Source organism: Pteropus vampyrus, unplaced genomic scaffold, assembly GCF_000151845.1.
Source record: "Pteropus vampyrus isolate Shadow unplaced genomic scaffold, Pvam_2.0 Scaffold110, whole genome shotgun sequence".
NCBI classification, from domain to species: domain Eukaryota; kingdom Metazoa; phylum Chordata; class Mammalia; order Chiroptera; family Pteropodidae; genus Pteropus; species Pteropus vampyrus.
The window spans coordinates 5,138,324-5,149,706 of record NW_011888891.1 but is presented as its reverse complement, the minus strand read 5'-3'; the positions used below and the strand labels follow the sequence as shown (position 1 = coordinate 5,149,706).

The 11,383-nt window shown below is 42.6% G+C and overlaps 1 long non-coding RNA gene and 1 pseudogene across 2 annotated transcripts in view; one reads left to right on the top strand and one right to left on the bottom strand.

The window, feature by feature from the left end:
* The window catches only part of LOC111743273, a 14,306-nt pseudogene extending 9,801 nt beyond the window's left edge, over positions 1 to 4,505 (top strand). The window contains exon 2 of the transcript XR_002781623.1: positions 4,140 to 4,505. The product of XR_002781623.1 is annotated as a small nuclear ribonucleoprotein E pseudogene (transcript). The remainder of the gene's footprint in view (positions 1 to 4,139) is intronic.
* A 1,688-nt stretch (positions 4,506 to 6,193) lies between these two features.
* LOC105295657 lies at positions 6,194 to 10,083 on the bottom strand. Its single transcript, XR_896175.2, has 3 exons — positions 9,903 to 10,083; positions 9,240 to 9,337; positions 6,194 to 6,811 (listed from the first exon to the last, which is right to left on the bottom strand). It is a non-coding gene; the product is annotated as an uncharacterized LOC105295657 (long non-coding RNA).
* Positions 10,084 to 11,383: the final 1,300 nt, after the last annotated feature.

The following is an 11,383-nucleotide window of genomic DNA, read 5'->3' as shown; positions in this document are numbered from 1 at the left end:
TAAGAAGACATGTGTGTAAAATGTCCAGCATTGAAGCCCAGGGCATTCTAAGTGCAAGACAGAGACCTGAGCCCTTTCTCCTTGCCCCACAGCACGCACGCACGCACAGTTCCCCAAGCCCTCCATTCGGCCCTCTTAATAGCTCTAACATTCATCTCTCCAGCCCACCCCACTGCTCGGACTTGGGGAGACTCCTGTGATTGCCCTTCCCCATGACAATGTAAAGCAGACTGACTCAGTGGGTAAAGAGAAGCCCACTGGGGACACACTTCTGAAATTGAATCAAACCCAGCTCAGATAAGAGTGATGCTGGACAAGGGTTTTGCCACATGGCCATCTATGACATGTAAAACCACACTCTAAGCACTGCGCCTGGCCCAGAGCTGCCCAGCAAATGTCCATTCCTGTTACTGCTTTGGCCTATGTGTTCTCTCGAGAACATTAAGGCCTCATCTTCTCAATTCCACGCTTATCCCTCAAATCCACTCTCCACAGAGCAACCAGAATATTCTCTTAAAATTATAAAGAAGGTCAGTCACTCCCCTGCTGAAAACTCTCCAAAGGATTTACGGACTCTGTTATGACACACTTTATACTTTAGGCCTCTCTTCACACTCTGGATGAAAGCTACTCAGTTGCAAAATTTGAGGCCAAGTATGTAGATTTACCTTGTCTTCAGTTCATCATTCTATGTGCTCAGTACATATATGGTGAACAAATAGACAAAGTTCCTTTATTGCCCCATTCCAGGCATCTCCTTGGAATGTCTCTGGATCTGCAAGAGTGAACACAGCTTGGGCGGTGGCGGGACCCAGGCTACTCCACACCCTGTGGCTCAGGACTGTGTGTCCTCATCCTCCTCCAAGGTCAGGAGCTGCTTGAGGTTGGCCCCTTCCCAGTATCTCCCACTGCCCCCTGTTGGGTGGGCAGAAGGTCAGGGCCTAGAGGAATTTGGGTGGTGGAGCCTTGGGGCTTGGCTAGGAATAGGGCCATGGCCCCTGTGCCCTCGTGTTATGTTGGGTGGATCTGAAGGGTGTTCTCAGAGCTGGCAATGGACAGAGTCAGGACCTGGGCTGTGCGGTCCAGAGCTGAGCTATCACCTCCCAACAGAGCAAGGCAAGGGAGACATCTAAGAGCCAGTTACACCACACACACCAGGGTGAAATTTGCTAGGGCAGAGACATTCTAAATCAGCTGCACCACCCCAGGAGCAGCCTGGAGAAAAGGGCAGCTCTCGCCCCCAGACATCATTAGTCACTTCAGACCCAGGCCCAGGGCACACCCAGGAGTCAACTCTTGATTTGGATATAAGCGCTCTGTCATATGGCCATCCGTATAGTCTAGAGCCCTCCTTATCCCTCTCGAAGCCTGCCTTGACCTCCCTGGCTGGCCTCAGGACCAGGCCAGAGCACAGAGAAGGTAGAAACACAGCCTCTGGACTTGCTGCATGAGCAGCTTTCTCGGAGGAAAAAGTTGCAATTCCCAATATTACCATGAATTATCAGCCTCACGTTCTCCCTTGAATTATCAGTGAGTGAAGACTGACGAGTGCCACCCAGGCCTGGCCCTGGCCCTAAGGGAAGTGGGACATGGGAAAGCAGGAGGAGGGCAGGATGCCTTCCAGCCCAGCATACAGTGGGTGGCACTGAATGGTTTTTGAATGAATGAATAAAATAATAGTATTCCCTCAGGTAACCCTATTTTTCAGAACTTGTACCAAGTCTCTTCATTTCTACCCTTAAGACACTTTTTGGCACGAGTCCACCAGGGCTAAGTGAACAGGCTAACAGGATAACAGGACCCCTGAGTAACATTACTGCATTAAGTTAAGACAAAAGGAACAGAAAATGGATTCCTTTTTGGTTTTACCATAAAGTCCAACAGACTTTATTTGTTGGAGGAAAAAAATTAATATAAATTAGAGAGATCCATTATTTTGCCGGTAGAAATTAAAGTTGAGAAGTTAAAAAACTTGCCTAAAGTCACACAGCAGAAAGTGAGTTGGAATCAGAACAGTCTCATTTTCAGACCACAGAGGCCTGATCACTGTGAGAACAAGGAAGAGCAATGACTCACTCAAACTTGGGTGGACTTCACCTTGCTTGGATCAACCACCAAACGAAAAAAAAAAAAAAAAAAAGCAATGCTAAAGAAATACGTGAGGTTCAGGGTGCAAGAGATCTGTTTGCACACACTCCCAGGCCTCCAGGGCCCCTCAGAGGCGGCCTGAGGTCAGCGTGGGCCTGTGTGCAGAGAGGTGTTCGGCCCCTGCCCTTGCTGTCTGCTGTACTTGAGGCAAAGGGCAAAGAAGGACATATTCTGGCCTTAAGAAAGAGTTGGTGCAGCAGAGACAGTGATGTTCACCAAATATCCTCCTACCTCCCCAGGCGCCATGTGGCTAAGAGTGGCCCTGTGACTACTTCTGACCAAAGTAATATGAGAAGAGACCAGTGTTGCTCCTGGGTGAGGTGCTGGAAGCGCCTGCGGGGTTCACCAGTCTCTGTGGTTCTGCAGCAGGCGGGGCGCAGCTCCTGAACAGAGGCCTGAGAGGTGGGCCTGAGTGGAGCGGGCAACGAGGCAGACTGGGTGAGAGCGATTTTTAAGAATTCAGGAGTTTGTTGCGTAAAAGAAAGCAGACTCTAGAGAGTACGTGCTGAATGGCTACATTTATGTAATGTAGCAAACAGTAAAACATACCTCCCCTGTTACTATTCAAGATCCACTTACCCTGAGAGGGAGGGAGCATCGGGAACTGAGAAAAAAAACAGGGCAACTTTGCGGGGATAAAGTTCTCTTTCTGGTCTAGCGCTGATTCCACTGGTACAGATTGTGAAGATTCTTCACGCTGTCGACTTATTTGTAAATGTTTGTATTTTATATTTCAGTTAAAGGCTTTTAAAATGCACTAGTTTCATCATTATTGAAAAGCCTCAGTGAAATGTTTATTTGTGCACAATGTTCTACAAGGTTTTACCAAAGGAGAACTGCACACATCTCTTGGATTCTATGTTTAAACTGGCATTTCAGGGCTGATTTATGGCTGGCATTGATTCTGCTGCTGTTCCACTTAGAACAGAAATGAGTATAATCCATAACCATTTGTTTCTTCCCAAGGCCGTGGGCTAGAAGAGGATATTGATTTGTAAGAGTTACTTACTCATGCTGACCGAAAACTGCCTGCCGGCTCCGGTTTTCTGAAGGACGCCAGGCTGACTCAGCCCCGAGAACATTCAGTTCCAGAGTGTGAGGGGACCAAGAAATAGAACTCCTTCCCTCAGCCAAATGCTCCCTCAGGCTGTCACTGTGGTCCCCAGTTCAGCAGCCACAGCCCACAGCTTCAGCTGGCAACATGTTAGAGATGCACATTCTTGAGCCCTATCCCTGACCTGTGAATCAGAAACTGTGGGAGTGGAGCCCAACCGACATCGACATCAATGCTTTAACAGATCCTCCAGGCGATTCTGATGCACATTAAAGTGAGAACCACTGTGCTAAATCAGTTGGGAATTGAAGCCAAAAAATAAGCAGGTGAAGGTCAAGATCATCTTGATCACTGACAAAGCAAGTACTGGAGAGTGCAGCTTATACCTGTGGCAACTGATTTCCTAATATTGAACCCCAAATTAGGTGGACTTACCCTTCCTGTGGGAGCCCGGTCCTGCTAGGCTATGAAGTAGCAGACCATAAATCTCTGTTTCCTGTAGACAGCCAGCTCTCAACAGAATAAGAGGAGGAAGGACTGGTACACAGCTCTTTTCCAAACTCACCGGTAAAATAATTCATCCCATCTGCCCAGAAGGGGATGCAGGCTGGCCAAGAGGGCAGGAGTGTTGTGCCTGTGTTGTATCTGTGCCGAAGGAGGGAACTGTCCGCCACCGTGTTTGAGTGTGAGTGTGGATTATTACTGACCGGAAGTGATCAGCTTTCTTCCCTTTTGGGTTGCTGCACCCCTGTCAGCTCTGCCTCCTAGATCAGGACTGAAGTCCAACAGTTTACAAGGGCCAGGGGGCACTCTTCACAGCGCTGCCCCGTGGCTGGGTGGGCGGTTCGTGAAGAAAAGTGGCTTCTTATTCCGAGGTCTCAACATCCCACCCACCTGTCCCAGCAAGTGTAGACTACAGTCTTTCCGCTCTTGGCAGAACAGACCCCAAGAAAAAATCCAGTCGCTAAGATGCGAAAGGGGAGAGAGAGCTGAATATATTGTTTCCTCAGAAGGAGTTGGACCAGGTGATGTCCAGGACCAGGGCCAAAAAGTGCAGAAGGTGATGGTGCAGCCCATCAACCTCATCTTCAGATACTTGCAAAATAGATCTCAGATTCAGGTGTGGCTTTATGAACAAGTGAATATGAGGATAGAAAGCTGTATCGTTGGTTTTGATGAGTATATGAACCTCGTATTAGATGATGCAGAAGAGATTCATTCTAAAACAAAGTCAAGAAAACAGTTGGGCTGGATCATGCTAAAAGGAGATAATATTACTCTGCTCCAAAGTGTCTCCAACTAGAAATGACTGATGAAGTGAGAAATTGTTGAGAAGGCAATAGAGTTTGTGTTTTTTAGGTATACTTTGTTCATGAACATTTATTCATATCGCTTTGATTTCCCTTATGTTATTAGCAGATAACAATAAATGCTGTGGGATTGTTTTTTTAAAAAATAAATAAATAAATAAATAAGTGATCTTCATAACTCTCTTCTGCCTCTCAATTGCCCATATTTGCCATCCCATGACTTTCCTTTTTAGCATTAAAAGTCTGCTACTCCTTTCCCTTTCCCAAAGGGGGAGAGATTCAAAGAACAAAAAAGATCTTAGAAACCATTTAGTCCAAACACCTCATTTTCCAGCAGACAAATCAGAGGGTTGCAGTGATATGTGTAAGTTCTAACTACTAATTAGTGGCAAACCCACAACGCACGTCCAGGTTTAACACCCGCAGGCTGAAAACCCTCAATCCTCCACAGCTCCATAAACAAGCTTAGGAACTGTTGCTTGTATAGTGTTATCTATAACTAAGCTTATCTTATACCACACTATAACAAGAAGCCACTGATAATTTGTCATGTATCTTTTCAAATCATTTCTGCCTGTATTGCCAGTCTTGGCCAGACAAATCTATGTGAAGGAAGTGTGTCAAGTGCTATCACATGGGTATTTGCTGTGGAAGGCAGCGGCCTGCAGTGTGCCTTCTTTAACTCTGGACCCTGAGCCTCAGGTTGTCTGATGAACCTACTAAAAGGTGAAAGTAAGAACCGACCTGGCATGATCAGTTGTCTGATCAGTGGTTCAAAGAGCTCAACCTGATGGTTTCCTCGAGGGCTTCCAGTCTATCTTGTTTTAATACATAAAAAGTTATCTCTTCAGGTGCTGCTCGCAAACCTCTGCCATAGGAAACCCAACTTCCAGCTCCACTGCATTCCCGGGTTCTATGGCCAAATGGTTTTCCACCAACTTCCACTATAAAGGCGGAGAGGCCTGAGAGAGAGCAATTTAATAGGAAATCACACAAAGTATGTGGTTATCTTTCAAGTGATAAAAAATGCCCAATAACCAAAGATTTCAAGTAAATTATGATACCAATTTGGGAACAAATATTCCTTGATGTTAGACAAATAGTATTGCTGCCGAACAAAAGGTTATATGCTCATGTGTCTCCCTTTAGGAGAGGACACTGTTTCTAAAACAACTAGACAGACAGTACCCTTGAAAAACATCAGAGACAGATAAAAAATTTAATATCATGTTGGCATGTTTTATGTGGTTTTTCTGAAAAATAAAAAATAAAAAGGGTACCTTTGTGCCTGGCAGGTAAGTACCTGCCATATAATTGCAGCATAATAAATTTTTGGAGAATGTAAGAGTGATTAGTAAACTAGCTGGTAGTACTCATGTCACAAACCGTCAGTCACCCAGTCCTCTAAGCTTCAGTCCTTGGACATGCAAGCCACCTCAGACAGCCAGGAATAGTGCCACCTAGTGAATTAATAATGCTGCTTCACTCCCAGCTCTGCCACAATACTCCTCAACCTTCTTTCTCCAAACACTGGCCAACTGCAAACTAACACTTTGTGAAATCAGAGAAGATGAAAACCTGAGATGGGGAAGGCAAGCCCCACTGGTCAGTAGGGTAGCTGAGAATGTGATAGTTACTACCTACTATCAGATGCAGAATCAAGTGGAGAGTAATACCAGGCTGGTGTTAGAATATATTTATTGCTACATTTATATACAATTATACAAACAGCCCAGATAGGAAGGAGAACGTTGCATCAATTTCTCCAGAGTTCACAGATGTGCACAAGTAGACAGAGATGTACACCATGAATCTGCTTTCCGTTCAAAGCCGAAAATAAGTCACATACATTTTTTGAAAAAGTGGAAAATTCTTGGAAATTCTCTCTATATATCCCTCCTTACAAGCTAGTCATGCAGACAAAAAGTGGGCTCTCAGAAGCTGATGCCTTCAAGCATCTGTTTGGGGGTTGGTGCCTTGAAGATGGGGTGCAGTGGATGCTGGCTTAGGACTGCAGGGTACAATGCAGAATCCCAAGTCCTGGCCCATCTTTCTAAGGTCTGTCCCTAGAAAAGGCAACCAAGAGGTGTTTGGAGAGAGACAGGAGAGCAAGAAAGAGAAAACCAGCAATCAACTGAGATGTGGAGAGAACCATCAGCAAGAGCCCTGGTTGCGGGAACAAGTGTCCATCTGGTTCCAGCTGAGATTCTAGACTTTGGAGGATATACATGTTCAGAACATCAGGCAGGTCTTGGTAGGTCCTTATGCTAAAGCTCGCCATACGTCAGATGCCAGGGGCCTGTGTGAAGACAGAGAAAGTGAACAAGAAAGTTAGGCAAGAAAGAAGAAAATGCAACAGATGTGACTATAATAGGATTGAAATAGAGATGACCCTGATTGAAATGGGAACATTTCATAGATAACTGTTAGCCATGGTTGAATTTACTATTGAATTAGGAAGGGGAATGGATGCTGAAGAAATGTCATGACATACGGATCACAGCAAAACAAAAGTGATTCCATGGACAATACCCTGAGCTCAGCCCAGCTAGAATTATGTTTGGTCTCAAAGGGAATCGAACACAGCAGACCTCGCAATGTTCCGATCCAGAATTATGATGTAGATATGATGTAAACACACTCCCTTTCAGGTCATGGTCTTATAAACCTTTGTGACATGAATCACAAGAGAAGTCGCTGAGCAGCCTATGGGACATGTGTGCCCAAGAGTCATATGAACTCACTGTATTTACACCAGTTCCGTCTTTCCCACCTCGGGCCACTTCCCAGCCCAGGGGTCTAGGAAAGAGGGTCTTCGGATCAGGTCTAACATGGCCTCCTAAGCTAAAATCAGCCTAGTCCCTCAAAGAAAGAGCAGGCCTGAAGGTTGAAAGCAAGAAGTGTGTGGGTCCGACCATCAGAGGCGTTGGGGCTGATTAGTAATTTGGATACGGCCTGTACCTGAGGCTGTAGGGCATTCTATCCCTGAAGAAACCAGCCAGCTACAGCTTGTCCATGGCTATAAATGTCACCTCAAATTCCTCACCACGACAATCCCAGAAGCCAAAGGAAGACTAAATGAGAGTTCGATGCAAAAACCCTAAAGACTATAGGAAAAGAATTGCAAAACCACTCGGAAGTCCTTGTGCTCTTTCTTGGGTCAATAACATTATAATCAGCTTTGGAGGGGGCCAGCAGTTCTTCCAAGGCTGCCAGCTCTGTGACATTTCAAGCTGAAGGATGTGGCAATTGCCAGTTCCCTTGATCCTTTAATAAGTTAATCTCTGGATGATTCAAAATCTCTGTCATTTGATCTTGACTTTTCTAGTGAGTCATGCAGGAAATTCATTTTTCTACTTCTGATGACAGTAGCAAGAGTCAAACTCACTCAAAGCCTTGCTCTAAAAAAGCAAAATTAACAGATAAAAATCAATGAGGAAAACTGCCAAATATCAGGCAAGTTTTAATTTGGGGAATTTTACCAATTGGCAAACAAAATGGAAAGAGTTACATAAATTCCTGCATTGGAAGAAGTAGTTTAAAGCTAAGAAGAATATCGTTTATGGCAATATATGGAATTCTAAGAACACGTTTTAACCAAGGATTTTAGCTTAAATATCAGGAATAAGTCTAACAGGATTACATAAATTCACAATGCTCCACCCCTTTCAAATCAAGTGAGAAAGAATGGTGATGGATGTGTCACAAGCCTTTCAAGTGGGTTTAAAACAATGAAGTGTTTTGGTGATGTCGTGGAATGTCAGAAATTCTTGCATGACTTTAAACTCATTTCAGAGCAATCCAAAATTCGAGGCCAAAGAAGCAAATCATTTCTAAAAATTCCCCACCCAAACTGAACATATATGACCATTTTTATATGTCTCACGAAAAAAACTTAAAAATAATATTGTTACGACGGACATTTATCCCACATCTCAGGTATTATCTCAACTATAGTCACATAGAACTAGAGTTAGGTTTATAGAACTTTTGCAGGCTTAATCAGCAAATTGGGGGAACTCCAATGAACCATTCAAGATCTGTAAGATAAACTGCACTGCTGTGGTTTTATTTAGAAAGGGGATAGGAAAAAACAGTCTCTGCCAACAAAATTAAGGAATTTTAAAACAACCTGTTATCATGAGAATCATGTTTATCAATGATTTTAAAATATTTCCAAATTGAGATCAATGCATAATTAACCAATCATGGAATCCTTCTATTCAATATATTTGTATGGCACCTCATTTTTAAGTATATCTGAGTATTTTTAAAAAATAAGAATAAAACCTAACGGCAGCACACAAGTGTCACACATGTGAGCTTTTGCACTATAATATTCACTCTACATCAAGAAGGTTCTTTCACAAAGGTAAAAGAACAGACTAAAGTAGCATGTCCAATCAGTTCACCAAGACTACAGGTAAAATCTCAATTTCATAAACTATCTGACCTCAAAATTTAAATTAGAGGAAGATGTTCTTGACTAGCAAAGAGCCCAAGAGATGTAAAAAAGCAAGAAAGAACCTGGAGGGAGAGAAACTAGACGCTGTAATGGGTAGGGGATGCTCTGGGTCAGACCCTTTGACTGAGAATTCACTAGGCCAGAATAAGGCTCTGGGCTGTGGATTAACAGTTCGGATTTTATGGGGTCCCACTAGCGGAGAGGTATGGCAGGTCTAATGAGAAGGTGGGCTGGCCTAGCCACAGCTGCCAGTTGTACTTACCTGGTGAGGGAGGGAGCCTTCTTCTTAACTGTTACATTTGCTTTATGCTGTTTTGGCAAGAGCGCATCTGGAACAATGCATACAGTTTGGGTCCCCACCTTTCAAAAGAGACATCAAGAGGTTAGAAAGCATTTAGCAAAAGAACACAGAAGGAAGCTAAAGAGTATAGAATGCCAGGGCCACCTTATCATTCTGGATTACGTAGGGTCTCTGGGTAACCAAATTGCCAAAGTTATCTCCTTATTAATCTTTAATTTTTTTCTTCAATCTACTTTTGAATCTCCATTATTACAATATGGAAATAAGACTAACGTTAAACCTCCCTTTTAAATAGATGTTAGAATTCTAATAGTTGCAACAACTCTACACAAACTTTACAGTTTCACAAGAATAATGGATCGCAAAGCCATACACATCAAAGCTTTGTAAGTATTAGAGTACTGCTGAAGACAGATTTTACTTTTCGTTTGAGATTCTCTCTGATTAATGTATGCACTGTTAAATGTCTTTCAGGCACCAACCAGACTTATAGACCCCAAATACTCTGTGGTACCTACTTTGAAGTCAACAGTTGCTATCCTTGAATCAGCAAGTTCTCAATATACTCTGCTATATCTGCCTACTAAAAGACTGGGGTGGGTTAAAACAAACAACAAAAACAACCTCTCCTTCAGCCATGTTGGCATTGCCGTGGTTAAAGAGACCAATTTCAGCCCTACTTTCTCTGGTCTGTCTTCTTCAGCTGACTCTGCCATTCTCAGATACAGTCCTTGGAGACACCAAAAACAAAGTCTTGATTAACTCTACAGAGAAACTGCTAAATCAGCCATGTTTATCCATGTGTCAGTTCACTGAGTGGGGAGAATATTGCTTACAGTATTTTCTATGCTCTTGGGTTAAGCAATTAGAAATTCAGTTACTAGCAATCTCTGTCTTATAAATTGGCCATATACCAAAAGGGCATCCATGGTGAGCTGTTTCCCATAGAAACCACATTATAGATGTCAGTCCAGTTTCCAGGCAGTTTAACCCATAAAAACTGAGTCTTTGCAGTAAAATACAGTAGAAACCCCAAATTTGTCAGAGCTAGTAATAAAAAAACAGAGAAACAAAGAAACTTATTAACATTTTTATAATTTATCTTTAGTAATTGAGCTGGATGTTAAACTGGGTAGAATTAATTAGATGACTAAGTAATACTTGAAATTTAAGAACATTTTAAAGGAAATTTTAAGAATTTTCAAGGACTTAGAAGGTTAGCGGAGTTGGCACTTTATTGTATCAAGTGTCATTTAAAAATGTATTGCTGTATTTTTTTCTTTTGTCATCAGTCCTACTCTCACTCCGATTAACCATAATTAAGGTAGATTTATCCTCATAAAGGAACAAAGGGAAAACGAGCAAAGGAAGGAAAAGAGAAAGATTTCAATAAGTATATTGAGAAAATCTGGAAGCGCAAGAGAAAGGAGGATAGGGGAGAAAAGAAGCTAAATGTAAGGTACAAGAAAGACAACAGAATTAACGAGGGGTTACAGTGATAACAGGGGAAACTACATGCATACTAAAGGAGGTGAAGGTATCAAGTTGGAAATTTCCAACGTGTGCCACTAGGTGGCGATATGAGATTAAAATAATTTGGTTGAAGACAGCAACCCCTGAAGGAGAGTGAGGGGGAGATACCAACAAATCAGGGGAGTGAGTATATTCACAATACAGGCGACCCTGGATTAGGGGGAGCGCCAGACCATAGGTTAGGACATATATCAAGTTATCCCGGGAACACAGACTTGGTTTAACATTAGAAAATCGATTTATCTAATTCAGTATATTAACAAACAAAAAGCACACACATATTATCATAATATACACATAAATTGCATTTGATAAATTTTAAATCTTTTTATTAAAAAAAAACTCTAGCAAAATAGGCATATGTATATAAAACGACATCTCATTAACCTGATAAAGGGCATGTGTCTAAAACCTCCAGCAAACACGTAGCAGCAAATGTTAGAAATGTTAGAAGCATTCCTCTTAAATCAGAAATGAGATGCCGCTTATGTTTCACATTGTACTAGAAGTTTCAGTCAGGTCAATTCAGTAAGGAAAGAAAAAGAAGTAAACATATAGCTTGAGAAGACAAA